The sequence below is a fragment of the Bufo gargarizans genome, chromosome 3 (assembly GCF_014858855.1).
Source record: "Bufo gargarizans isolate SCDJY-AF-19 chromosome 3, ASM1485885v1, whole genome shotgun sequence".
In the NCBI taxonomy this organism is placed as follows: domain Eukaryota; kingdom Metazoa; phylum Chordata; class Amphibia; order Anura; family Bufonidae; genus Bufo; species Bufo gargarizans.
Genome location: NC_058082.1, coordinates 409,635,629 through 409,650,714, shown reverse-complemented (window position 1 = coordinate 409,650,714; position 15,086 = coordinate 409,635,629). Strand labels below are relative to the sequence as shown.

The following is a 15,086-nucleotide window of genomic DNA, read 5'->3' as shown; positions in this document are numbered from 1 at the left end:
CTTTATAGTGGTGTAGAACACTGTGCCTTGCAGTAACACGCATAGGCAGTCTGCTGTGGTAGTAAAACAATACTGTGAGTCAGTATGACAAGCACATGACAGGCGTCACTCTTAGAATCACTGCACACTTCACTTATTTGGGCAGTTACGGGCCAAAACTGACCAAATATCTCAAGTGTGAACTCAGCCTTACAGGTCAATGTTAGCGTCAAGAAGAAGCGCACTCCTTTTACACCGTTGGCAGCTGATTTCACATAGATGTCTACAGAACCTGGTCTATTAAACGCTTATACAAGTAGAGCCCCCCTGACAGAGTGGAGAGGGTGTCTGTGAGAGGATGGACAATGGCTCAGATAGGCAGTGGCCAACTGACTACATAGGATGTGTCTATAGTAGTTCAGTTTGTCCTCCCTCTCAGCGGGTGTAAAAAAGGCCCCCGTTTTGGACTGGTAGTGAGGGTCCAACAAAGGTGGAGAGCCAGAAGTCATCCCTCTGCCGAATGGTGACTATTCGGCTGTCACTATGCAAGCAACTGAGTGTTTTCCAAAATAATACCTGTACAACGAGCCACACAAGAAAGGCAGCGGGAGATTAGAGAGGTGAAAAGGTGGCTCAAGAACTGGTGTAGGAACGAGGGGTTTGGCTTCCTGGAGAACTGGGCCGACTTCTCTGTCGGCTACAGGCTCTATCGTGGGGATGATGTCACAACCAGACAGCTGAGAAGCTCTGACAGATGCCTTTCAGAACCTCCTCCTTGAGTTTTCTTTGTTTTGAATTTCAGTTCCTTATCTCGTTAGCCTCTCTCAGCTGTCATGTAGTTGGACTGATTGCATCCCTTTAAATTCCTTCCCATAATGCATTAGTGTGCGGCTTATACAACTTCCTGGAGTGTGTGTGCATGCTGATCCTATTTTCCAGCCTTCTACAAGTTAAGTGCTGTACATTTATTTGTGATTTTCTGTTTGCTGGATCCCAGGTGACCCTGACTCCCTCCGTGTCTAGTGTAGGGAGCCGGTGGTCGTGTCCCCTCACTATTGTAGGGTGTTCAGGTGGTATATAGTCGAGGTACATGGATATGCGATCATCCACCATTGGGATTTTCGCATAGGCTAAGCAGACAGGGAGAGTGCCAGGTCTTATGCAGGGGTCTCCCTTTTGTTCCTTAGTTTTGGATCCAGTGAGTTATATATTCATTTTGCATTGTCTTGTTTCCTGTACACCTTCCGTGACATTATAAGCCGCCAAAACCGTCTCAAGCATGGATCCGGTTTCACTTTTGACTGAACGCTTCCAGGGTCTTTCATTGGAGGTAGCTGATCTCCGTAGGACTCTTTCTCAGTTTCTAGTGACCGGTTCAGCTTGCGTTCATGGAGTTTGTTCTGAGCCTAAGATCTCGCTCCCGGATACGTTCTCCGAGGGTAGTGAGAATTATGTGTGTTTCAGAGAGGCTTGCAAACTCCATTTTTGCCTTCTTCCCCATTCCTCTGGTGATGAGGAACGGAGGGTGGGGATCATTATATCGCTGCTCAGAGGTAACGCTCAGTCCTGGGCATTATCGCTGCCGGTGGGGGCACGGCCCTTCCGTTCAGTGGATGATTTCTTTTTAGCCCTGGGTCAGATATATGATGATCCGGATCGTGTTGCTTTGGCTGAGTCTAGACTACGTCTGTTATGCCAGGGTAAACAATCCGCAGAGATATACTGCTCAGAATTTCGGAGATGGGCAGCTGATACTGGTTGGAATGATGCTGCACTCCGAAGTCAATTTTGCCATGGTCTTTCAGAGGGATTGAAAGATGCATTTGCCTTTCATGAGAGGCCTATCTCCTTAGACTGTGCTATGTCTCAGGCCGTTCGTATTGACAGGTGTCTTAGAGAGAGAGGAGAGATCTCTCCTTCCTGTCATACTCAGTCCCAGGACAGTGCAGCGGTCTCATTCTATGCACAGGGGTCTCAGTCGCTGTCAGACCCTTCTGAGCAGGAGCCCATGCAGCTGGGGTTGATTGCCTCTGACAATAGAAGATTCAGCCCGCATGGGAAGGTTTGTTTTTGTTGTGGAGGTATAAATCATTTGGCAAATGTTTGTCCCTCTAGGAGATTCAGGCAGTTTTCTGGGAGTAATAAAGAAACAAAAAGGAAAAAATCTTTTAAAAATGTTCCATCTGTTACTATTGGCAGGGTTGAGGCGGAAATTGAAGGTTTTCCGTTTGCTTGTAGTTCCCGTTTTGTCCTGCCTGCCAGGGTGGCGCTAGAGAGCAAGAACATTTTTTGTGAGATTTTTGTAGATAGTGGAGCAGCTGTCAATCTCATTGATAATCATTTTGCGATAACTCATGGTTTCCAGGTGTGCAATTTGGGAAAGGATATTCCTGTTTTTGCTATTGATTCCACTCCACTTTCTCAGAAATCATTAAAGGGCATAGTTCACAATATTCGTTTAATTGTGAGTGTTGCTCATGTTGAGGATGTGTCATGTTTCGTCCTTAGCGGATTACCTACTCCTCTTGTGTTGGGGCTACCCTGGCTCACTAAACATTACCCCACCATTGATTGGCAAGCGAGGCAAATAAATGGTTGGAGTGACTTTTGCAGAGAGAATTGCCTCACGACATCTGTTTCTGAGGTTTCTACTAAGACTGTACCACCTTTTCTCTCAGAATTTTCGGATGTCTTCTCTGAGAGTGGAGTTCAGGATTTGCCCCCGCACAGGGAGTACGATTGCCCTATTAATCTCATCCCAGGTGCCAAGCTGCCTAAATCTCGTTTATACAATCTCTCCCAACCTGAAAGGCTCGCTATGCGTGCTTATATCTCTGAGAGTCTGAGAAAGGGACGACCCTCGAAGTCACCTGTTGCTGCTGTTTTTTTCTTTGTTAAGAAAAAAGATGGTTCTTTAAGACCTTGTCTGGATTTCAGGGAGCTGAACAGTATCACTATTCGTGACCCTTATCCGCTTCCTCTGATCCCGGACCTGTTTAACCAGATTGTTGGGGCTAAAGTCTTTTCCAAATTAGTTCTAAGAGGGGCATACAACCTGGTCAGAGAAGGAGACGAATGGAAGACGGCCTTCAATACCCCTGAGGGCCATTTTGAGAATTTGGTTATGCCTTTTGGTTTGATGAATGCCCCAGCCGTTTTTCAGCATTTCGTGAACAGCATTTTTTATCATTTAATGGGAAAATTTGTATTAGTGTATTTGGATGACATTTTGATTTTTTCTCCCGATTTCAAAACTCATAAGGAACACTTACGTCAGGTCTTGCTCATCATGCGGGAGAATAAATTATACGCGAAACTGGAAAAATGTGTGTTTGCGGTTCCAGAAATTCAATTTCTGGGGTTTCTTCTCTCCGCTTCTGGTTTTCACATGGAACCCGAGAAGGTCCGCGCTGTGCTTGAGTGGGAGCTTCCTGAGAATCAGAAGGCGCTGATGCATTTTTTGGGCTTTGCCAATTATTACAGGAAGTTTATTTTGAATTATTCCTCTATTGTTAAACCACTCACTGATATGACCAGAAAGGGGGTAGATTTTTCTTCCTGGTCGGTAGAGGCGCGTAAGGCCTTTTCTAATATCAAGGAGAGTTTTGCTTCCGCTCCCATCTTGGTACAACCTGATATTTCTCTACCCTTCATAGTTGAGGTTGATGCTTCTGAGGTGGGTGTGGGTGCGGTCTTGTCTCAGGGTTCCTCTCCTGCCAAATGGCGACCGTGTGCCTTTTTCTCGAAGAAACTCTCCTCCGCAGAGAGAAATTACGATGTGGGAGATAGGGAATTGTTGGCCATCAAGTTGGCTTTTGAGGAATAGCGCCATTGGCTAGAGGGAGCCAGACACCCTATTACCGTGTTTACTGACCATAAAAATCTGGCCTACTTGGAGTCAGTCAAGCGTCTGAACCCGAGACAGGCCAGATGGTCTTTGTTCTTTTCAAGGTTTAATTTTGTTGTCACGTTCCGCCCTGGGGTTAAGAATGTGAAGGCAGATGCCCTGTCACGTTGTTTTTACGGGAGGTGGGAATTTTGAAGACCCGGGTCCCATTTTGGCTGAAGGTGTGGTGGTCTCTGCTCTTTTTCCTGAATTGGAGGCAGAGGTGCAGGCAACCCAGTCAGAGGCTCCTGATCTTTCTCCTCCTTGGAGGTTGTTTGTGCCTCTCGCTTTAAGACACAAGATTTTTAAGGAACACCACGATACGGTCCTTGCTGGGCACCCGGGGGCAAGAGCCACAGTGGATCTCATCGCTCGGAGATTCTGGTGGCCTGCACTTCGTAAGTCGGTTGAGGGTTTTGTGGCAGCCTGCTTGACATGCGCTTGTGCCAAAGTCCCTCATTCACGGCCATCAGGTCCTCTCCTTCCCTTACCCATTCCTTCCCGTCCTTGGACACATCCGTCCATGGACTTCATTACGGACCTGCCTCGTTCCTCGGGGAAGACTGTGATTCTGGTAGTGGTGGACCGTTTTTGCAAAATGGTGCATTTCATCCCTTTTCCTGGTTTGCCCAATGCTAAGACGCTGGCGCAGGCATTTATTGATCACATTGTCAAATTGCATAATATTCCTTCAGACATAGTCTCTGATAGGGGCACGCAGTTTGTTTCCAGATTCTGGAAGGCTTTCTGTTCCCGCTTGGGGGTTTGGTTGTCATTCTCTTCTGCTTTCCACCCGCAGTCGAATGGCCAGACAGAGCGCGTCAATCAGAATCTGGAGACATATCTGCGCTGTTTTGTGGCGGAGAATCAGGAGGATTGGTGTTCTTTTTTGTCCCTTGCTGAGTTTGCTTTAAATAACCGTCGTCAGGAGTCCTCTGATAAGTCACCATTTTTTGGTGCATATGGGTTTCATCCGCAGTTTGGGACTTTCTCGGGAGAGGGGTCTTCTGGTTTACCTGATGAGGACAGATTCTCCTCGTCTTTGTCATCTATTTGGCAAAAGATTCAGGATAATCTAAAGAGCATGAGTGAGAGATATAAGCGTGTAGCAGATAAGAGACATGTGCCTGGTCCGGACCTGAATGTTGGTGATCTGGTGTGGTTGTCTACCAAGAATATCAAATTGAAGGTTCCCTCCTGGAAGTTGGGTCCTAGGTTTATTGGGCCTTACAAAATCCTGTCTGTCATCAATCCTGTTGCCTACCGTCTTGATCTTCCTCAGACTTGGAAGATCCATAATGTTTTTCATAAGTCCTTATTGAAACCTTATGTTCAACCCATTGTACCCTCGCCTTTGCCTCCTCCTCCGATTATGGTTGATGGGAATCTTGAATTTCAGGTCTCTAGGATTGTGGATTCTCGTCTTGTCCGTGGTTCTCTCCAGTACCTCGTTTATTGGGAGGGTTATGGTCCTGAGGAGAGGATGTGGGTCCCAGTGACGGACATTAAGGCCACTCGTCTCATCAGGGCTTTCCATAGGTCCCATCCTGAGAAGGTGGGCTCTGAGTGTCCGGAGTCCACTCGTAGAGGGAGGGGTACTGTCACAACCAGACAGCTGAGAAACTCTGACAGAAGCCTTTCAGAACCTCCTCCTTGAGTTTTCTTTGTTTTGAATTTCAGTTCCTCATCTCGTTAGCCTCTCTCAGCTGTCATGTAGTTGGACTGATTGCATCACTTTAAATTCCTCCCCATAATGCATTAGTGTGTGGCTTATACAACTTCCTGGAGTGTGTGTGCATGCTGATCCTATTTTCCAGCCTTCTACAAGATAAGTACTGTACATTTATTTGTGATTTTCTGTTTGCTGGATCCCAGGTGACCCTGACTCCCTCCGTGTCTAGTGTAGGGAGCCGGTGATCGTGTCCCCTCACTATTGTAGGGTGTTCAGGTGGTATATAGTCGAGGTACATGGATATGCAATCATCCACCATTGGGATTTTCGCATAGGCTGAGCAGACAGGGAGAGTGCCAGGTCTTATGCAGGGGTCTCCCTTTTGTTCCTTAGTTTTGGATCCAGTGAGTCATATATTCATTTTGCATTGTCTTGTTTCCTGTACACCTTCCGTGACAGATGGACTGCACCTCAATGGGGAAGGGGCAGTTGTTTTGGGGGAGAAGATGGTTAGAAGGTTGGAGGAGTGTTTAAACTAGGGACTTGGGGGGGGAGAAAAATTACGTTATATGATGCGGATAGAGATGGGGCAAGGTAATGGGACTGGTGGAGGAATGGAAGGAGGGACTAGAACAGTTCAGAAGGAAAGGTGTAGGGTAAAAAATATACATAAACCTCTTAATTGTATGTATACTAATGCCAGAAGCCTGACTAATAAAAGTGGTGAACTGGAATTAGTGATGTGTGAGGAGGACTATGACATAGTGGGAATAACTGAGACATGTCTGGAAGATAGCTATGACTGGGCATTTAATGTACAGGGTTACAGTCTGTTTAGAAAGGATTGCCAAAACCGGAGAGGGGAAGGGGTCTGCCTTTCATTTAAGTCCTGTCTAAAGCCCATAGTCCGAGAAGATATAAGTGAGGGACATGAACATGTGGAGTCACTGTGGGTAGAAATACATGGAGGCAAAAACAATAATAAAATACTAATAGTTTTGTTTGCTCTATGTCAGATGAATCGAGGTGCTCTAGTGTCACCGCAGGCTGCGTGTCATACACAGACATATGTGTTTGTAATTGCTAGAGTGTTGTTGGACTGTGTTCCATGATTATCTGTCGGCATGGTTCCGACTTTATCTTTCTAATGTATGTGAATCAACATGCTATAATTTTGTTACTTTTTGCAAAATATAAATAAAGAATTTTAAATAAAATATTAATAGGAGTTTATTATAAGCCACCTAATATACCAGAGTCCATAGAAAATCTGCTACTAAACGAGATAGACAAGGCGGCAGATCATAATGAGGTTGTTAATTTGGGGGACTTCAACTATAGATATAGACTGGGAAACTGAAACCTGTATATCTCATAAAGGAAACAAGTTCTTAGCAATAACCAAAGACAATCACATTTCTCAACTGGCTCAGGACCCGATTAGAGGGTCCTGAGCCAGGACCCTCTGGCAGAACAACAGATGTGCAGGTTGGGGGACACCTGGGAAATAGTGACTATAAAGTAATAACCTTCCAATTGTCATTCAAAAGAGTGTTTGTTCAGGGAGGAGCAAAAATACCAAACTTCAAAAAAGCTAAATTTAGCCAACTAAGAGAGGCCATAGGCCTAACTAACTGGGACAAAGTCCTCAAAAATAAAAATACAGCCACAAAATGCAATATTTTAAAAAAAAATCCTAAAATCTAATTGTAAGAGGTACATACTCTGGGGATTCGCTTTGGTAGGCACGTTAGCGGACGCAGTATAGAGGCAACCACAAAGTCTTCAACTTAAACAGTTCAGTGTTTATTCACACAGAAGCAAAAAATGACAGTTCGCAGTCTTGGTATTTGTTCACACCATGGAAAGACTACAAAACATTTACCTTGTGAGCAGTTTTTCATTAGCGGTCCCCAGCAGGCTTTAGGGGCCTGTTTTCTAGCATGCGGTAAAAGTAAATTCCCCATTTAAGTGCCCTGTCTGACCCAGTAAGAAGTACAGAGGCGTCTTAAAAAGATTAAAATAGACAAATCGCCAGGACCAGATGGCATACACCCCCGTATCCTAAGAGAATTAAGTAATGTGATAGCCAGACCCTTATTTCTGATATTTAAGGACTCTATACTGACAGGGAGTGCTCCACAGGATTGGCGCATAGCTAATGTGGTGCCAATATTCAAAAAGGGTCCAAAAACAGAACCCGGAAAGTATAGGCCAGTAAGTTTAACATCTGTCGTGTTTGAAGGTTTTCTAAGAGATGCTATCTTTGAGTACCTCAATGAAAATAAGCAAATAACGCCATATCAGCATGTTTTCATGAGGGATCGGTCATATCAAACTAATTTAATCAGTTTCTATGAGGAGGTAAGTTCTAGACTTGACAGCGGCGAATCAATGGATGTCGTATATCTGGACTTCTCCAAAGCATTTGACACTGTACCGCATAAAAGGTTAGTATAAAATGAGAATGCTTGGACTGGGAGAAAATTTCTGTATATGGGTAAGTAACTGGCTCAGTGATAATAACCAACCTCTAACGGTACACACTCAGATTGGGTCACTGTCACTAGTGGAGTACCTTAAGGGCCAGTATTGGGCCCTATTCTTTTCAATATATTTATTAATGATCTTGTAGAAGGCTTGCATATTCGTCTTTTTAAAAAAAATCTGTACAGTTGTTCCACTTTGGCATACTCCTCCCCGTCACCATGGGAATTCCTGGAGGTTAAAATATATATTCGAATCTGAGTTTTCACAATCTCATTGATTTTCATTATGAAAATTCGCATTACGAAATTTCGCAATCAACACTACTCCTAAAGTCAAAGATATTGCAGCCTTCTCATTGGCCCACAAGCTAGAAGCAGTGAGGGATCATGTGTAGGGATGAGCGAACTCGAACTGTATAGTTCGGGTTCGTACCGAATTTTGGGGTGTCCGTGACACAGACCCGAACCCGGACATTTTCGTAAAAGTCCGGGTTCGGGTTCGGTGTTCGTCGCTTTCTTGGCGCTTTTTGACACTTTCTTGGCGCTTTTTGAAAGGCTGCAAAGCAGCCAATCAACAAGCTTCATACTACTTGCCCCAAGAGGCCGTCACAGCCATGCCTACTATTGGCATGGCTGTGATTGGCTAGAGCACCATGTGACCCAGCCTCTATTTAAGCTGGAGTCACATAGCGCCGCCCATCACTCTGCTCTGATTAGCGTAGTAAGAGGTTGCGGCTGCGACAGTAGGGCGAGATTAGGCAGATTAACTCCTCCAAAGGACTTGATTATTGATCGATCTGCAGCTGTGGGTCATTGAGCTGCTGATACTCAATTGCTCACTGTTTTTAGGCTGCCCAGACCGTTTGTCAGTCACTTTTTTCTGGGGTGATCGGCGGCCATTTTGTGTCTTGTGGTGCGCCAGCACAAGCTGCGACCAAGTGCATTTAACCCTCAATGGTGTGGTTGTTTTTTGGCTAAAGCCTACATCAGGGTGAAGCTGTCAAACCAAGTGCATTTAATCAGCAATAGTCTGTTTATTTTTTGGCCATATACTACATCAGGGGCAAGCTGCGCCTGTCACCAAGTGCATTTAACCCTCAATGGTGTGGTTGTTTTTTGGCTAAAGCCTACATCAGGGTGAAGCTGTCACACCAAGTGCATTTAACCAGCAATTGTCTGTTTATTTTTTGGCCATATACTACATCAGGGGCAAGCTGCGCCTGTCACCAAGTGCATTTAACCCTCAATGGTGTGGTTGTTTTTTGGCTAAAGCCTACATCAGGGTGAAGCTGTCACACCAAGTGCATTTAACCAGCAATAGTCTGTTTATTTTTTGGCCATATACTACATCAGGGGCAAGCTGCGCCCGTCACCAAGTGCATTTAACCCTCAGTAGTGTGGTTGGTCAAGCTGTCACACCAAGTGCATTTAACCAGCAATAGTCTGTTCATTTTTTGGCCATATACTACATCAGGGGCAAGCTGCGCCTGTCACCAAGTGCATTTAACCCTCAGTAGTGTGGTTGGTCAAGCTGTCACACCAAGTGCATTTAACCAGCAATAGTCTGTTCATTTTTTGGCCATATACTACATCAGGGGCAAGCTGCGCCCGTCACCAAGTGCATTTAACCCTCAGTAGTGTGGTTGGTCAAGCTGTCACACCAAGTGCATTTAACCAGCAATAGTCTGTTTACTTTTTGGCCATATACTACATCAGGGGCAAGCTGCGCCCGTCACCAAGTGCATTTAACCCTCAGTAGTGTGGTTGGTCAAGCTGTCACACCAAGTGCATTTAACCAGCAATAGTCTGTTCATTTTTTGGCCATATACTACATCAGGGGCAAGCTGCGCCCGTCACCAAGTGCATTTAACCCTTAGTAGTGTGGTTGGTCAAGCTGTCACACCAAGTGCATTTAACCAGCAATAGTCTGTTAATTTTTTGGCCATATACTACATCAGGGGCAAGCTGCGCCCATCACCAAGTGCATTTAACCCTCAGTAGTGTGGTTGGTCAAGCTGTCACACCAAGTGCATTTAACCAGCAATAGTCTGTTCATTTTTTGGCCATATACTACATCAGGGGCAAGCTGCGCCTGTCACCAAGTGCATTTAACCCTCAGTAGTGTGGTTGGTCAAGCTGTCACACCAAGTGCATTTAACCAGCAATAGTGTGGTTATTTTTTGGCCATATCCCAGTCTAATTCTGTCAGTAAATCTATACCGGTCACCCAGCGCCTAAATACTAGGCCTCAAATTTATATCCCGCTAAATCTGTCGTTACCGCTGTACTGTTCTGGCTGGGCAAGTTATTTAGCGTCCGTCAAAGCACATTTTTTGTTCTGGGTTGAAATACAATTCCCAATTTAGCAATTTCATAATTTAGTGGTTTCTGCTGTATCAGAGCTATTTGAAATCTATCCCTAAAAGGGTATATAATATTCAAGGTGCACATAGGGTCATTCAGAATAACTTCACACACACGCTACTGTGCATTTCCAAGTCTAATTCTGTCAGTAAATCTATACCGGTCACCCAGCGCCTAAATACTAGGCCTCAAATTTATATCCCGCTAAATCTGTCGTTACCGCTGTACTGTTCTGGCTGGGCAAGTTATTTAGTGTCCGTCAAAGCACATTTTTTGTTCTGGGTTGAAATACAATTCCCAATTTAGCAATTTCATAATTTAGTGGTTTCTGCTGTATCAGAGCTATTTGAAATCTATCCCTAAAAGGGTATATAATATTCAAGGTGCACATAGGGTCATTCAGAATAACTTCACACACACGCTACTGTGCATTTCCAAGTCTAATTCTGTCAGTAAATCTATACCGGTCACCCAGCGCCTAAATACTAGGCATCAAATTTATATTCAGCTGAATTTGAATACAATACATTGGGCCAAATAATATTTTTGTTGTTGTGGTGAACGATAACAATGAGGAAAACATCTAGTAAGGGACGCGGACGTGGACATGGTCGTGGTGGTGTTAGTGGACCCTCTGGTGCTGGGAGAGGACGTGGCCGTTCTGCCACATCCACACGTCCTAGTGTACCAACTACCTCAGGTCCCAGTAGCCGCCAGAATTTACAGCGATATATGGTGGGGCCCAATGCCGTTCTAAGGATGGTAAGGCCTGAGCAGGTACAGGCATTAGTCAATTGGGTGGCCGACAGTGGATCCAGCACGTTCACATTATCTCCCACCCAGTCTTCTGCAGAAAGCGCACAGATGGCGCCTGAAAACCAACCCCATCAGTCTGTCACATCACCCCCATGCATACCAGGGAAACTGTCTCAGCCTCAAGTTATGCAGCAGTCTCTTATGCTGTTTGAAGACTCCGCTGGCAGGGTTTCCCAAGGGCATCCACCTAGCCCTTCCCCAGCAGTGAAAGACATAGAATGCACTGACGCACAACCATTTATGTTTCCTGATGATGAGGACATGGGAATACCACCTCAGCATGTCTCTGATGATGACGAAACACAGGTGCCAACTGCTGCGTCTTTCTGCAGTGTGCAGACTGAACAGGAGGTCAGGGATCAAGACTGGGTGGAAGACGATGCAGGGGACGATGAGGTCCTAGACCCCACATGGAATGAAGGTCGTGCCACTGACTTTCACAGTTCGGAGGAAGAGGCAGTGGTGAGACCGAGCCAACAGCGTAGCAAAAGAGGGAGCAGTGGGCAAAAGCAGAACACCCGCCGCCAAGAGACTCCGCCTGCTACTGACCGCCGCCATCTGGGACCGAGCACCCCAAAGGCAGCTTCAAGGAGTTCCCTGGCATGGCACTTCTTCAAACAATGTGCTGATGACAAGACCCGAGTGGTTTGCACGCTGTGCCATCAGAGCCTGAAGCGAGGCATTAACGTTCTGAACCTGAGCACAACCTGCATGACCAGGCACCTGCATGCAAAGCATGAACTGCAGTGGAGTAAACACCTAAAACCAAGGAAGTCACTCAGGCTCCCCCTGCTACCTCTTCTGCTGCTGCCGCCTCGGCCTTTTCTGCTGCTGCCGCCTCGGCCTCTTCCTCCGCCTCTGGAGGAACGTTGGCACCTGCCGCCCAGCAAACAGGGGATGTACCACCAACACCACCACCACCTCCGTCACCAAGCATCTCAACCATGTCACACGGCAGCGTTCAGCTCTCCATCTCAGCATTTCTAAACTACTGGCCTATGAAATGCTGTCATTTAGGCTGGTGGACACAGACAGCTTCAAACAGCTCATGTCGCTTGCTGTCCCACAGTATGTTGCTCCCAGCCGGCACTACTTCTCCAAGAGAGCCGTGCCTTCCCTGCACAACCAAGTATCCGATAAAATCAAGTGTGCACTGCGCAACGCCATCTGTGGCAAGGTCCACCTAATCACAGATACGTGGACCAGTAAACACGGCCAGGGACGCTATATCTCCCTAACTGCACACTGGGTAAATGTAGTGGTAGCTGGGCCCCAGGCGGAGAGCTGTTTGGCGCACGTCCTTCCGCCGCCAAGGATCACAGGGCAACATTCTTTGCCTCCTGTTGCCACCTCCTCCTACTCGGCTTCCTCCTCCTCTTCTTCCACCTGCTCATCCAGTCAGCCACACACCTTCACCACCAACTTCAGCACAGCCCGGGGTAAAAGTCAGCAGGCCATTCTGAAACTCATATGTTTGGGGGACAGGCCCCACACCGCACAGGAGTTGTGGCAGGGTATAGAACAACAGACCGACGAGTGGTTGCTGCCGGTGAGCCTCCAGCCCGGCCTTGTGGTGTGTGATAATGGGCGAAATCTCGTTGCAGCTCTGGGACTAGCCGGTTTGACGCACATCCCTTGCTTGGCGCATGTGCTGAATTTGGTGGTGCAGAAGTTCATTTACAACTACCCCGACATGTCAGAGCTGCTGCATAAAGTGCGGGCCGTCTGTTCGCGCTTCCGACGTTCACATCCTGCTGCTGCTCGCCTGTCTGCGCTACAGCGTAACTTCGGCCTTCCCGCTCACCGCCTCATATGCGACGTGCCCACCAGGTGGAACTCCACCTTGCACATGCTGGACAGACTGTGCGAGCAGCAGCAGGCCATAGTGGAGTTTCAGCTGCAGCACGCACGGGTCAGTCGCACTACAGAACAGCACCACTTCACCACCAATGACTGGGCCTCCATGCGAGACCTGTGTGCCCTGTTGCGCTGTTTCGAGTACTCCACCAACATGGCCAGTGGCGATGACGCCGTTATCAGCGTTACAATACCACTTCTATGTCTCCTTGAGAAAACACTTAGGGCGATGATGGAAGAGGAGGTGGCCCAGGAGGAGGAGGAGGAGGAAGAGGGGTCATTTTTAGCACTTTCAGGCCAGTCTCTTCGAAGTGACTCAGAGGGAGGTTTTTTGCAACAGCAGAGGCCAGGTACAAATGTGGCCAGCCAGGGCCCACTACTGGAGGACGAGGAGGAGGAGGAGGTGGAGGAGGATGAGGATGAAGCATGGTCACAGCGGGGTGGCACCCAACGCAGCTCGGGCCCATCACTGGTGCGTGGCTGGGGTGAAAGGCAGGACGATGACGATACGCCTCCCACAGAGGACAGCTTGTCCTTACCCCTGGGCAGCCTGGCACACATGAGCGACTACATGCTGCAGTGCCTGCGCAATGACAGCAGAGTTGCCCACATTTTAACGTGTGCAGACTACTGGGTTGCCACCCTGCTGGATCCATGGTACAAAGACAATGTGCCCACCTTACTTCCTGCACTGGAGCGTGATAGGATGATGCGCGAGTACAAGCGCACGTTGGTAGATGCGCTACTGAGAGCATTCCCAAATGTCACAGGGGAACAAGTGGAAGCCCAAGGCCAAGGCAGAGGAGGAGCAAGAGGTCGCCAAGGCAGCTGTGTCACGGCCAGCTCCTCTGAGGGCAGGGTTAGCATGGCAGAGATGTGGAAAAGTTTTGTCAACACGCCACAGCTAACTGCACCACCACCTGATACGCAACGTGTTAGCAGGAGGCAACATTTCACTAACATGGTGGAACAGTACGTGTGCACACCCCTCCACGTACTGACTGATGGTTCGGCCCCATTCAACTTCTGGGTCTCTAAATTGTCCACGTGGCCAGAGCTAGCCTTTTATGCCTTGGAGGTGCTGGCCTGCCCAGCGGCCAGAGTTTTGTCTGAACGTGTATTCAGCACGGCAGGGGGCGTCATTACAGACAAACGCAGCCGCCTGTCTACAGCCAATGTGGACAAGCTGACGTTCATAAAAATGAACCAGGCATGGATCCCACAGGACCTGTCCATCCCTTGTGCAGATTAGACATTAACTACCTCCCCTTAACCATATATTATTGTACTCCAGGGCACTTCCTCATTCAATCCTATTTTTATTTTCATTTTACCATTATATTGCGAGGCTACCCAAAGTTGAATGAACCTCTCCTCTGTCTGGGTGCCGGGGCCTAAATATATGCCAATGGACTGTTCCAATGTTAGGTGACGTGAAGCCTGATTCTCTGCTATGACATGCAGACTGATTCTCTGCTGACATGAAGCCAGATCCTCTGTTACGGGACCTCTTTCCTCTGCCTGGGTGCTGGGCCTAAATATATGCCAATGGACTGTTGCACTGGTGGCTGACGTGAAGCCTGATTCTCTGCTATGACATGCAGACTAATTCTCTGCTGACATGAAGACAGATTGTCTGTTACAGGACCTCTCTCCTCTGCCTGGGTGCTGGGCCTAAATTTATGAAAATGGACTGTTACAGTGGTGGGTGACGTGAAGCCTGATTCTCTGCTATGATATGAAGACTGATTCTCTGCTGACATGAAGCCAGATTGTCTGTTACGGGACCTCTCTCCTCTGCCTGGGTGCTGGGCCTAAATATCTGGCAATGGACTGTTGCAGTGGTAGCTGACGTGAAGCCTGATTCTCTGCTATGATATGAAGACTGATTCTCTGCTGACATGAAGCCAGATTGTCTGTTACGGGACCTCTCTCCTCTGCCTGGGTGCTGGGCCTAAATATCTGACAATGGACTGTTGCAGTGGTGGCTGATGTGAAGCCTGATTCTCTGCTATGATATGAA

At 47.3% G+C, this 15,086-nt stretch overlaps 1 protein-coding gene across 2 annotated transcripts in view; it reads left to right on the top strand.

The window, feature by feature from the left end:
- Positions 1 to 15,086, top strand: part of LOC122932627 (complement receptor type 1-like) — a 284,179-nt gene that overhangs the window by 59,946 nt on the left and 209,147 nt on the right. The window lies entirely within an intron of this gene.